Raw genomic sequence first — 12,788 nt, 5'->3', positions numbered from 1 at the left:
TCCAGCCACTCCAATTTTTCAATCCGTATCCCTCGAATTACTCGTCGCGTGTTGTATCATTCATTGTTCACGAATTCGTGTCCGAGGATTCAAAACTTCAAACAAATTGCGCGACGCCGGTCTACTGGCGCGAAGTCAAGGTAAAGAGGCCAGAATCGTGTGACTCAGATCCAGCGCTCCCCACCATTTTCATTTGTGACACGCTTACATTTGTCTTGCCGGAAATTATTCCTCCCATTCTATTCACCGTTTCCCTTTTATCGTCCCCGTGATTTCCACACTTCGAGTTCTTTTCGTCTTTCGTATTGTGAAGTTCGGAGTATACATAGTTGCTTTTAATTCTCGGTTGTCTGGCTACTCGTCATGTATCAGTGTCCACGCATGTCGGAGGAAGAGGCTGCATAAGTGAGGCCAGGCCCGCGTGAGTGAGATGCTTGCATTGTTGCAGATCCATTGTTAAGACCCGAGTCAGAAGAGAGGTAGGCCTGGCCACGGTGGTACCGCCTACCAGAATGATCCTGACGAGGAAGAACTTGACCATCCTCGACTTGCCCCACCAGCTACCTAACCGAGACCTAACCGAGACCTATGCTCCTGAACGATGCACGCCATCGCCTTCTATATGGGTACGTCCGTTCTTATTAACACTAAAACTAACGAATAGAAAATCCAATAGTGCATCTATTCAGACTTTAATTGATTTACAATTCAATTTACGTATTGCTTAATAAGTCTCTTTAATAATTTCTCAGATAAACGCCTGTTACTTTTTTCACGATTGTAAAAAGAAGAGATCAGGAATGGGCCAGTTTTGACACATCTGGTAGTTTTAGGATTGGTAGTTTTATGATTGAACGCTTTATTGTGTTATGAATATTGAAATCTTCGACGCCCAAAGTATTCTTGGTTTTACACTTTGAAATTTGCGTGAATGATATTTAATTCAACTGTAGTTTAATGTGACTCTTTAACGATTTATTTAGAAACATTTGGGGAACACTAGAATTGTACTCACTTACGTGTAGTATAATTATGGTATTTTGAGTAAGTATAGTAGAAAATAGTAAAATTCTTAAATATGGGAATACAATTGAAAGTTGAATTCACTTCGACATAGCACGGCAAGGAGTTAATACTTTGTGTATTATTTTTTTGATGCGCGTAGTGAATGTTTTGATTAAATGATAAAGCTAAATGCAAAAATGATCGCCATGTACGTGCAAATCAGAATGAATGTGTCAGTTTATAAAGTACAGAATACGAAAATTGAACAATGATTCGAAGCAGTTACTTTTACGGCAAATCATTGTCATCATCTTTTTCGACCATAGTACTGAAAGCTTAAATTCTTTATCATGTCATTGAAACATTTTTCATAATTTTCCTATACATGCGAACCTTTTGAGTATTTTATAATTATCAACCAGACAAGACCGCTTGTTATTAAGTTAAGTTTCTTTTCCAATATCGTCAAATTTTAGAAATTTTGTTTAAAAATTGTTCAAAGTATGTTTACTCGATTCTTATTTCTTCCACATTATCCGCATTGCATCGATTGTCACCACTTTAAGTATTCTGATTTGCAGCACACTACATTTAATTGAAATTACAAAGTTTGATTTTTATTTTCATAGTATAAACACCATTTAATTATCAATGAATGTTATTCATTTCACACCCATTACAAGAACACATTATTTTCCACCTATAAAGGTTTAACCCTTATAGGAAACTTACTTCTACAATATAATACTATTTCTTCTTATACAGGGAACTTATTAATGTAGTAATTAATAGAAACAGCAATTAAAGTGATGTAATCTATAAATACAATCAAGAAGAAATAAAAAAACAAAGATGTTCATGTATCGGCAGTGAAGTTTCTATAAAAATAAATACCTAGTATCCAAATATCACATAAAATATTACACAATTTCAGTTAAGTTTCTTTATTTCACAGAAGTAAAAACGAAAACACTTGTACACTAATTTTCCTATCTATTTTTGCTTGTTTTCATTTCCTATGCGTTGTACGTTAAAAAATCCCTCAACATTGGAAACTTCTTTATCCTTAGTTCGACAGATTTGAAGGAATCACGATCGCATCATGTCGAATCGCTCATGAACGCGGCGGTATTCTTTATGCGGGAAACGTATACATCTCCCGAGTGGTTGGTCTGTAACGAATAGCCGGCATTAGTTAACAGGATATCAAAAGGATACTCTGAGCCAGGCCACCAAGGCACCAGGACCCCACCCAGTCGATGCCTGGTGTAACATCAGGAACGAAACCCTACCGAACACAATGCCTCGAACCTGAGACTCTATCGCGATATCATCCGGTTATAAATTGGAACACAGCTTCGCCCTGGCATTATGATGTCTCTAATATGTCTTTTTCCTCGCTGGTCACTGACCGACCGATCTCTCTGCCGATCATCTTTTATATTTCGGTTCCTGGAGCATTCATACGGCCAACGGATCGTTACCATTACCATTAAAAGGAGTTTCCTCCTTTGACACTGCGGCTTCAAGGTCACGGTACCATGACCAATTTTACGAAATCGCATGAATGTTTGATTCTTTAAGGAAGAGGGAGAAGGAAGGGTAAGGAGAACTTTATTTTTAACTCTGCTTTCGAGGAAGGAGTCATTTCGAATTTTTATTGGATATGCATATGGATAATTCTTTCATATAAGAGTAATAAGATTGGAATTATCTTTCTGAGACTACTGATTAATAAAATTGACGCATGTCTTTTCTTCCAATATGTCTATTTTATAAGTGTGGATACCTGATGTTAGTGAGGTAGCGTGTGCTTCGATTTCTTTGCAGATAAATTCTGAAGTTGGAAAATAGAAAACATACTTACAAATAATGGTTATGTAGAAATATCAGTGTTTAATATTTTTATTATGGAGAACACTTAATGTAGAATTATAAGAAGTTAATGATGATAGTAACAAAGACGTCTTATGAGGTGCACAAGCACTTAAGAGCGCCGCAAACGGTCAATATTAAAGATTGTAATCATTACTACAGTTTCTGATGTATATATTTTAACAATTACCTCTTGTAATCACATTTTATAGATATATAAATAAAGAACATTATTATGCAAAATTTCTCATGTACGGAAACTTATGTATAATAATAAATATAATAGATATATTAATAATATTTGTTTCTACAACTCTTATTCTCTTATATTGTGCTATTCATTTTCGTTTTTGGAAACTATGTGTCATTTTACAATAGTAATGAAAATATAAAATAATATCGTCTTAATTACGACACCTTTGAGACACAACTTTTTTTACATTTTTTACTTAATTTTTAATACAGAATCATCCCTCTCCAGATTTCATTGCCACTTCAGAGAACTTTAAAGAACCATGTATGCACAATGATACAAAATTCCATAAAGTACGATAACTTTCCACTTACAATACTGAAAGCCAGAAAATGGCAATGCCAGAAAACTAATAACAACAATCTCGAAAATCTGATGCAGTAGCATTTTTCTTTTAATTCGTTGATCTTCGTCGCTCAGACATCAGGTCTATTCACTCGACGATTAATTATATACTACGTATGAATACTCCGGAACAGTAAGAACCTAATATTTATCACTTTATTAAAAAAACGAGAATTTCATTGTGTCAGACGTAGCATCGCTGCACTTAAGAAATGTCTCTCCGAATGAGCGAGGTCCAGTGCGTGAAACGTGTTCGAACAGTTCCCGCAGACTTCAAGGATATTTATGGACAATCCGAAGAGGCCTGGAGCTGCGAGATCCTCGACCTCTTCCGCCAACCAGGAATTATTCAAAATCCTCGCTCGCGCAACTGCTCGAGATAAATAACGTTTGCTTCTTTCTCCTCCTCTTCTTTCCCTTATCCGACTCCTCTCTCACCTTCATCGGATGTTTCGTGTGGGTGAGCTCTCTCAGGGCTCTCCGTTGTTGGATGTTTAACATAACACGGGCAATCATTTATGCGTGGCGCGCTGGACAGCGACCCCATAATTTAGACCAGTGGGCAGAACTAGCTTGCAGCACTACCCTGCGATTGGTCCCATACGGGGTGTACCTGGTAACCTTGTACTTGAACGCCTCTTCGAAGTACATTTTATTTTCTGTTGTGCTCTCAACACTTTTTCGCTAGTTCGTGTTAGCGAGTGGCATTGAGATCGAAGTACGCTTGTTAATTTTCATGTTAATGTGGATAATAAAGTTTCTTGTTAATTGTACTATATAACTATAATGTTGCTATACTCGTAATTATCTTTAAGATAGCGCACAGTTTATATGACAGAAGAAATCAAATACCCAAGAATACTTGTAATTTCAGTTGAAGATCGATTAATTGTTCTTACAATTAAAGTAAACACGTTATGGTTAACTAAAACTTTTCTATAAATTGTTCAGGTAAAATAAACGTTTATGAGAATGTGCGTATAAATTCTGTCGGAAACATTAGTAAGTTATGTTGCTTGTATAGATGCACGAATAACTTTATTATGATGTTATAGTTTTACTTGATTGTGATTTCTAATTATAAAATGTTTATCATTCCTTATAATTGTTTTCGTGAATTTCTGACTTTTTGATCTGTGGTTAGCTTAATATAAAACCGACATTATGCTCCCACTAACTCAATGTGATTTATAAGATGACTTCCATGAGTCATGCGGAAATGCAGTATTTGTGGAACTTTCAAATATACCAGGATTATGAAATGTTAAGAAACGTCTTGAGCTTTGACTTCGTTTCAAAATGTTTTGAAATAAATTGAGTCACTAGCTGTTGCTCCGTGCCAGTGTCGCTAAACCGACAAATCAAAGTTCTAGAAAGTGCACTAATTAGAAGGCGTACAATTGAAGGATCACTAACAAAAGATTCCAAAACTTAGTTTACAGATTTCTGCAGCTTCGTTTATTAGATTCAATTACATTTCATTCATTTTAGTTATACTTTTATTTACATTTATTTGGTAGCTGAAATTGATGATGAATTCGCAGTGCTTATTTATTTTACATTTTTGGTCATCTAAAATCATTATGACACATCTACCCCTCAAAATATGTAAAAATAAGAAGAAACTTCTTTATCATTCAACAACTAATATCTAATTTACTTCTAATTAAATAGCTTTAGTAAGATCAAGAAGACAAAGTGATATAATCATAAAATCCCTTTTAAATTTGCCTCAATTGCTATAATCAGACTCCAGATGTACAAATTTCCAAATTTATAAATAACCTCAGACGAACAAAAACTAAATTAGACTTTCTTTTCTTCATCAATAATTCCAATTAATGAAACTCATTATTACAACCTCCTAAATATCCGCAGTATAATATTCATATTCTAATCAATATTTTTACAATCTTCATTCTTTTACCATAAAACTCAATTCTCATATAATCCATATTTCTAATTTGTCACAAAATACTCCAGTAAAATTCAATTGCTTGTACTCACAGCATCTCGCATACCAATTTTAAAGGCAAGACACTGAAGACATTCTCCAAGATTTTCGACCTCCGCCATTCATCCCAAAGTCATTGACGATTTTGTGGATGTACCATCTGCGAGGAATACTTCCCAAGGGCGACTTTTAAAAAGTCACTGGGTATATCGAGGGGCCCCTATATATACGTATGTAAGCATCGCGAGGCCCCCCACAGTGGGATAAAGGCAGGCTCCACGACAGTAGCCATGTACACCATGGGTTAGACAATGCCGCTCGCATTAATACACTTCATATTAGTCCGTTTTAATGCGTGTTTGCCGGCCATTGTGAATGAGCGACACTGTTTATCACCGACTCCCGTACGGACCCCCCTACCCCCTGGGTCGGGAGGGGGGCGCATTTGTCTCGAGTCTGTTGGTGATCAGGGGGATAACAAATCCGTATACGCCGTATCCAGTTCTTGATGTTCTCTGCTCGCTTATATCTGGTCCAGTTTGAAACATTTCCTGATAATTCGATTGTTGCGAATTCTTTACTCGGAGGATAAGCATTGGGATGTCACAATTGAGAAATGGGAATTTAATTGCGGACTTCTGTTGATTTTCAGTATCTAATAGTGGCAACTTGAGTTATACTAGTAGGAGCTAAATGGAACAAAATAGTGTGTTTTTACTTTTACATTTGAAGAGTATTTGTGGAAAACAAATATCAAATTTTTCAGAAGAAAGAAAGTTAGCTAATATTATGTTAAATTTTATATTGATGGAAAATTACAATTTAAATTGTATATCAAAGGATAACGAAGGAAAATATTTTTTTCCAGTTTTAATACAGTGTTTTCTATAAGAACTCTTTAATTATTTGAAATATGTAAATGCATGTCTAGGGAATTGTTAAATTGATTTGGCTATAAGCAAACTGAAGTATAAGGAAATCGAATTTCCGATAAATAATAAAGTATGTGATAGGTAATTCGTTTACTGGGTAGTTCTAATGTTAGTATTACCGATTGTGGAATTTAATAAATAAAAATAAAACACCATACCAGATAACAAATATTATTGTAATAAATAAATGTAAAAAACACACGGAACATGCGATATAAATGAGAAATTGAAAGGAAATTGAAAAAAAAGTTGATTACTAATTGTAGTCAGGGATTGCAATGCGGATTTCCTGAACGCATAAAAGCAGTTACAAAAACGTCGGCATTATCGCAAAATGTATCGACTATTGTGCACATACGATCCATACAATATTTGCTGCATCGAGTGTGATGCACGCAAGTGTAAAACGATGTATGGTGCATTGAGTAATCGATGAGCTTATTTATTGTGCGATTTTATCTTCTTTTGTTGTTATAGCATATTTATATACACAATAAATTTTAATAAATTTTTTAACACGTTTCTATTTCCATTCACTTGTATCAGTACTACATAAATATTTTTTCTACTTTTATTTTTATTTTATCTTTTATATCTAACTGCTTGCTCGTGTAGATATATTATTCATAATAAAGAAAACGGTTCTGTTTCATTGAATAAAGAAACAAATATTTCAGTTCATTATCTGTATCGTTGTTGCGTGTAAAATCCTTTGTTCCCCGATCGGTTTACGTTTCTGTATTTTTAATAAATGCAAATGATTGATTACAATAATGATAAAAAGTAGTTGTTAGAGTCATTTTAATGTACTTACGTAGTTATTCTCTAATATATACGATCTTCGTTAATGATGAAATAGAATTGTATAAAAAATTCGTTTAATGAAGAAATGTAAAACGATAAATATGGTTCGATTTTAAAGAGATGGCGGGAGCTTAAATGATCACCTCGAATGTACGTTGTATTTCGGGTTTCGTGAGTCACGGAAGATGACGGTATCGTCGTCAGATCGTACACCGTGCTGGGAGTCAATGCCAGAAATAATGTTGGTACACTCGAGACTTGCTAGAGTCGGGGGTGATGTCCTAACATCATCGGTTAACGAATTATATTTATCCAGCGTCGTCGGTGTTCCCTTCTTCCTTTTTTGCTTTCCTCTTGCCTTTCTTCTTTGTCTTCCACTCTTGTTCCAAGCATGCACTTCTCGATACATTATTTTCATCTTTCTTGGCTTAGACTTTTTCTAAAAACAATTCGAAGAACGGTCATCATTTTATAATCATTTTGATTTTATACGATTTTCTTCGTTCTGTGCATGTTTTTTATAGAATTATTTAAATTAATTTATTAGTCTCCCGTTTTACTATTTTACAATTTTGCTCGTTAGGATATGCTAATAAGTTACCGTTAATAATTAACTGCATAAAAAAGGAATTCTACGTTTATCTTCTATCAACGTTTAGTGTACAGCTTACATATTAATGATGAAAGGGAAAATGAATAACATTTGTACTTATCAAATTCAGTTCGAAATTTGTACCACGTAACTGACGCATTATTATAAAACAACAAATTAAGAATTGTTTTGTTCTGTCATACTCTATAATTTCTTTCGCTAGTGCTGTAATCAGTTACTTATTTTTGACGAACAGCAAATAGAAATTCAAGTTAACTACATTCAGGATTTTAGTGTTGATACATATGTTGCCCAAAAAATTGCAAACAGTGATATTGTAAAATTAAAAAAAATGATATAGAATGAGTTAAACTTTAAATTGGTTATTATGAAGTATTGCATATTAATCAAATTTTTCAATTCTTATAAATTAATTTTATATTATAAATGTGTAACTACCAACAAAGATATACGTTACGAAACATACCACAGAGAAATCAATGTCCACAATCCTCTAGATCTGGTATTACCATGTGGAGTCTGCTATTAATGCTTCTGACAAGAATCGACAAACATCTCGTTCCTTTTATCCAGTGACCAAAGATCATTGATATCTTTATATCCGCATTTTCCCCTTTTCCCTCATTTTCGCACGAGTTCATATTTTATCGTAGACGAGGTGCCCGGCCCCACCACCCACCGGCCATGCACTCCCACTCCCCACACGCGAGTACACGACTCACACAGATATCTCGATAGTGGATCAGTCGGTGCAACTTGCACAAAGGTGGCCTTAGGCGAATCAGCTATATTTACGCTTTGTTGTGGATATAAAGAGCCACCGTAGCTGCCCGCCGTGAATACGTTGTCATTGAGGGTATCTCATCGCAACGCGTCTGTGTGTGAAAATCCATTGACTTCGCTCAGTCCATTGTCCCTGTTTATTTTTTAACACTTAATCGATCACCAACACATGAATCCAGGATCCCACTGGTTTTCACTGTAATTCTATTTATTTCTATGTAATAATTCAGATTCATAAATTTCGAATTTCTTACTACATCTTTTAGAAAAGTTATTTATTATTGCTCTCCGATTTTGTTACTAAATTTATTAGAAAATCGTTACTATCTTATTGTTACATTATTATTTGGGTATGTGCATGTCGATCTACAGTCGTAAAGATTAATTTAGGAAATTATTCTAACATATTATCATGGGTACTAAATAACTTTCTTTGTACTGTTCCTCAATGCCTTTGAATAATAATAAGAATGAAAAGTTTGGAGAACGACTTAGAGAATAATAAAATAAGTATATACTTATACAAATACACCAAATGAAAGACACTCTTTAGCACCTATAAAATATAAAAAAAGCGAGACACAATTTCGTCGTATTATGTTGTATTATCACGATGAAGATAAGAACGTGGCACAAAAAATATATATAATTGTATCGTTCATAGCATAGATGCTTTAAGTGATCGCGTATTGTAATTCTAATTTGAAAACATTAATACGTTAGTAAGCTGAGTTAAATTGATATTAATTCATCAAATAAAGACTTTAATGTATATTAACTATTGTCAAATAAATTGGCATATAACGGACATAATTATAATATTGAAATCGAAGGCTATGTAAATAATTACGACAATTAAACTAAATAACTACTGATCGTGAAAAATGAACGGCCCGAAACAACGGCGAAAGAAAAAGGTCACAGACGATAAAAAATGAAAGACCATCATCGACTCCTACGCCCAGTCTTCTTGTAAGGAAAGTCATGCTGAGCATTTGATGAGATTGGAAGCGTATCCTGTATTGTAAGTTGTTGCCAAGTAATTAAACAATTAATTTCAGCAAGTACAATTTATAATTGAAGTAATTAAAACCGGCTATCAAACAAAAACGCACAAAATTAATAAACGAAGATGATGTTGTGTTAAAAACATATCTCTATAACTATGGGTCAGAAATGATTAGACCTTATCTTACATATTACATGACCATCACATCTTTTGAACATTCATATGTTTTATTTGTATTTTCTATTTTATTTCTATTTCAATTTGCTCCTATTTATCACAAAGATGTCGAAAGCAATTTAATAAAGTATATAATTAATGCTTTTAAATCTAGTATTAAAAATGTTCTTTTGCCAACTCAATATGTCTGTTACATAAACGTTTAACCTAAATCTTTAGTATGACATTTTTAATCTATTTTCGTGTTGGGTCACCGTTTCAATTGTGCCACCGATTTTCGATACGTCTCGTTTAGTCGACCAGTTACCAAGATTACAACAGGAAAGTGTATCGTCCTTGCTTATCGCAATAATCGACCTACTCGCGTGTGCCAAAAAACTCTGATACTCGTGGAAAGATTTATAAGACAAAAGGAAGGCCGCCACTGTTACAAGCGATGCGGTGGGACTAAGAGAACCGCTCGAGTACGAGGACTGACTGCCTGCTTCGGGGACGCTGTCAGAATATTAACGCAACCAGATTCGAATCCCCGAAACAAACTGCGTCGCGCTGAAAAACTGTTAGTCAGTCAATTCTCTCCATTGTTTCGTAACAGAACGCGTGTGACACGTGTTCTCGGCTGTGCTCCAGTTTTCGATACCATTCTGTCACTTGATATATCTTGACGTACTGCTCGAAAACGCTAGCTATAATCCTCGTTTCTCTTTTATTTAACTGATTCGTCGAATTGATCGTCGAACTGATCAAATATGCGTTTATTGATATTCGTTTTTCTTTTTTTTGAAAATCTGTATGAAGATATTTTAAAAGTTATCTTCCTGATTTATTGCATTCTATGAATGAACGACTGGAAAATCACTATACCCTTTTATTTATACATATGATACTTGCGTGAACGTATTTAATACATTATTAATAAAGGCAGAGATGAGAATATTTGCAGGTTAAAGGAAGACAAAGATACAAGAAGACTTTCAGTACCTTTTGTAAGCTGTTATTAACATTTTACCTATTCGTAAGCAATTAAAGAGTCACTTAATATAATTACTGCGTACTTTATTGATAATGTTATCACTTTTCACATTGAGAATAGTATGAACTTAATTGGGTATACTATAAATAAATAAAATTCAATCTCCTTATGAAACACTTAAATCGTTGAACTCTCGTGTGGTGCTCGCGTGAATGCAATGAGAAATGCATACCTGTGTTCTGAGACATACGTATTATCAGGGGTGTCTATAATTTAACCAATTAACTGCGTCTGGCGAGTATACACGTCGTCTTAGAACTCGGAATAATACCAATTTTTGTCACGTTGAATTAGTTATTTTAGCAGATAGACATGTAATTCTTCTTCGTTTTACTTTGATTCTTCATTAGAATATATTATAGGTGCATTCGCCCTGCTTTGACGAGTATATATTGTTTGCGCAATGAGAGATTTTTCAAACTAAATTCCACACTTAACAGATTAATTTAAATTAATACCTACAATCTGTATATAAAATAATCAAGTAAAAGTATATGAATCGAGTAGTTAGATGACACAGCATCGGGAGCAATATTATGCTCATTCGTCGTAGATTTATTCGATGGTCAAGGAAATCTCGGCACGGGCACAGCTTAGCAGCTGTTCTTATTACTAATCCACGGCGGAACAATTTAGGTGTTTGCCATTACTAATAACCTGGCGAGCAAACGCAGCATTATTAACAGGTTCGCAAACATGTGCTGTATTAGTGATCTCGTCCCCCTATAACCCACATAGTCTTTCCGCGTGCCAATTTTCCACCATCACCGTCGGCGCAGCGCAACCCTTATTCCGATCTCTTGTACAGATATTTGCCATGTCTACACCGACCAAATTATCTCCGGCGATTTGAAGATAAAGGATTTTCACCGGGCCGGAGATATTCCGCGTGAACTGCTCAGCCTGGGAATCGAGCGCTGATAAGTCTCTCAGTCGTACCTTCAAACATCAGCGATTCTTTCAACGAAAATATACCCAATGGAGAAATATAATTAGCTAATTTGGTTATCAATTATACGACATGAGGGTAAGAGCTATGTATTGTGAACACTATCGTTTAATTTTTAATAAGACTTCAAGAACTTTAATGGCAGATTATTCGAATGTAACATTTGTCGAATACACTTTTCTCTAAAGCTAGTCTGAATTATTTTCTATTAATTTAACTTCTGAGTTGTCTGTGTAAGTTCTTTTATTAGATGTTTCTATTTGATCAATACAAATAATCGCTCTTTAAAAACAGAATATATATCTTTTTATACGATTTTCAGCAATTAAATGCTTTTGGGTGGTTATGTAAAGATGTTTTTTCTTAAATCTTTTGATAAATTTTAAAATAATATTACTTTTTAAACTATTTCATGCTTAAATAAATATGGAAATAATTAAATTTCAATCTTCAAGACGTATTCTCAACGTAATAAATGGAATTCACTTGTTTCGAGCATAACCTGCATAAAAGGTAGAGAAAAAGATAATACAGTTAACTTACTTGAAATTTAACACGTTCATACTCCGAATTTATTATTTCGTATAGCTATTTTTAAAAGTTTTATATTTTACGTATATTTAAGAGCTTTCTCTTAAAAGAAAATAAATATTATTCTTTCACTTTTTTTCGTACTTTAAGTAATTGCCAAATACACACACATCTAAGCAAAACGACGCGCAAGCGTAAGTCCGAACACACAGTGCACGAAACGAAAAAGTTAATTACTCGATTGTACAAATATTGGGTACTCAATTAAAATCTGTTTATAAATTACTTACCACCGTTCCTGTAACAGAAAGAAAAGAAAACACTCCTGAAATAGTATCGAATTTTTTCATAGAAACAATTATAAGTATTAGTATTATGATGTCTAATTATTTGTTATATTTAGTTATTGATTTTAGTTTATTATTTAAAATGTATTATTTTAGACACAAATAGGAATCAATTGCATATCAAGTATAAAGAAAATTAACCTAGATTTTAATAGTCCAGTACCAGCAGGAACATTCA

General features: G+C 34.0%; 2 long non-coding RNA genes across 6 annotated transcripts; one reads left to right on the top strand and one right to left on the bottom strand.

The window, feature by feature from the left end:
• Window positions 1-253: 253 nt before the first annotated feature.
• On the top strand, window positions 254-2,175 carry LOC143174415 (uncharacterized). Of its 2 annotated transcripts, XR_012998318.1 has the most exons (4): window positions 254-626; window positions 753-1,044; window positions 1,771-1,938; window positions 2,076-2,175. It is a non-coding gene; the product is annotated as an uncharacterized LOC143174415 (long non-coding RNA). The 2 variants fall into 2 exon arrangements; XR_012998317.1 differs by having other exon boundaries at window positions 753-1,938.
• Window positions 2,176-5,079: 2,904 nt separating this feature from the next.
• On the bottom strand, window positions 5,080-10,216 carry LOC116425241 (uncharacterized). Of its 4 annotated transcripts, none has more exons than XR_012998312.1 (4): window positions 10,112-10,216; window positions 8,248-8,768; window positions 7,312-7,607; window positions 5,080-6,121 (listed from the first exon to the last, which is right to left on the bottom strand). It is a non-coding gene; the product is annotated as an uncharacterized LOC116425241 (long non-coding RNA). The 4 variants fall into 4 exon arrangements; XR_012998313.1 differs by having other exon boundaries at window positions 8,248-8,760; window positions 10,112-10,215; XR_012998311.1 differs by lacking the exon at window positions 10,112-10,216 and having other exon boundaries at window positions 8,248-9,099.
• Between the last annotated feature and the right edge of the window lie 2,572 nt (window positions 10,217-12,788).

Source organism: Nomia melanderi, chromosome 4 (genome assembly GCF_051020985.1).
Source record: "Nomia melanderi isolate GNS246 chromosome 4, iyNomMela1, whole genome shotgun sequence".
Classification (NCBI taxonomy): domain Eukaryota; kingdom Metazoa; phylum Arthropoda; class Insecta; order Hymenoptera; family Halictidae; genus Nomia; species Nomia melanderi.
Note: the sequence above shows the minus strand (reverse complement) of the source record. Positions and strands in the feature narration are given on the sequence as shown.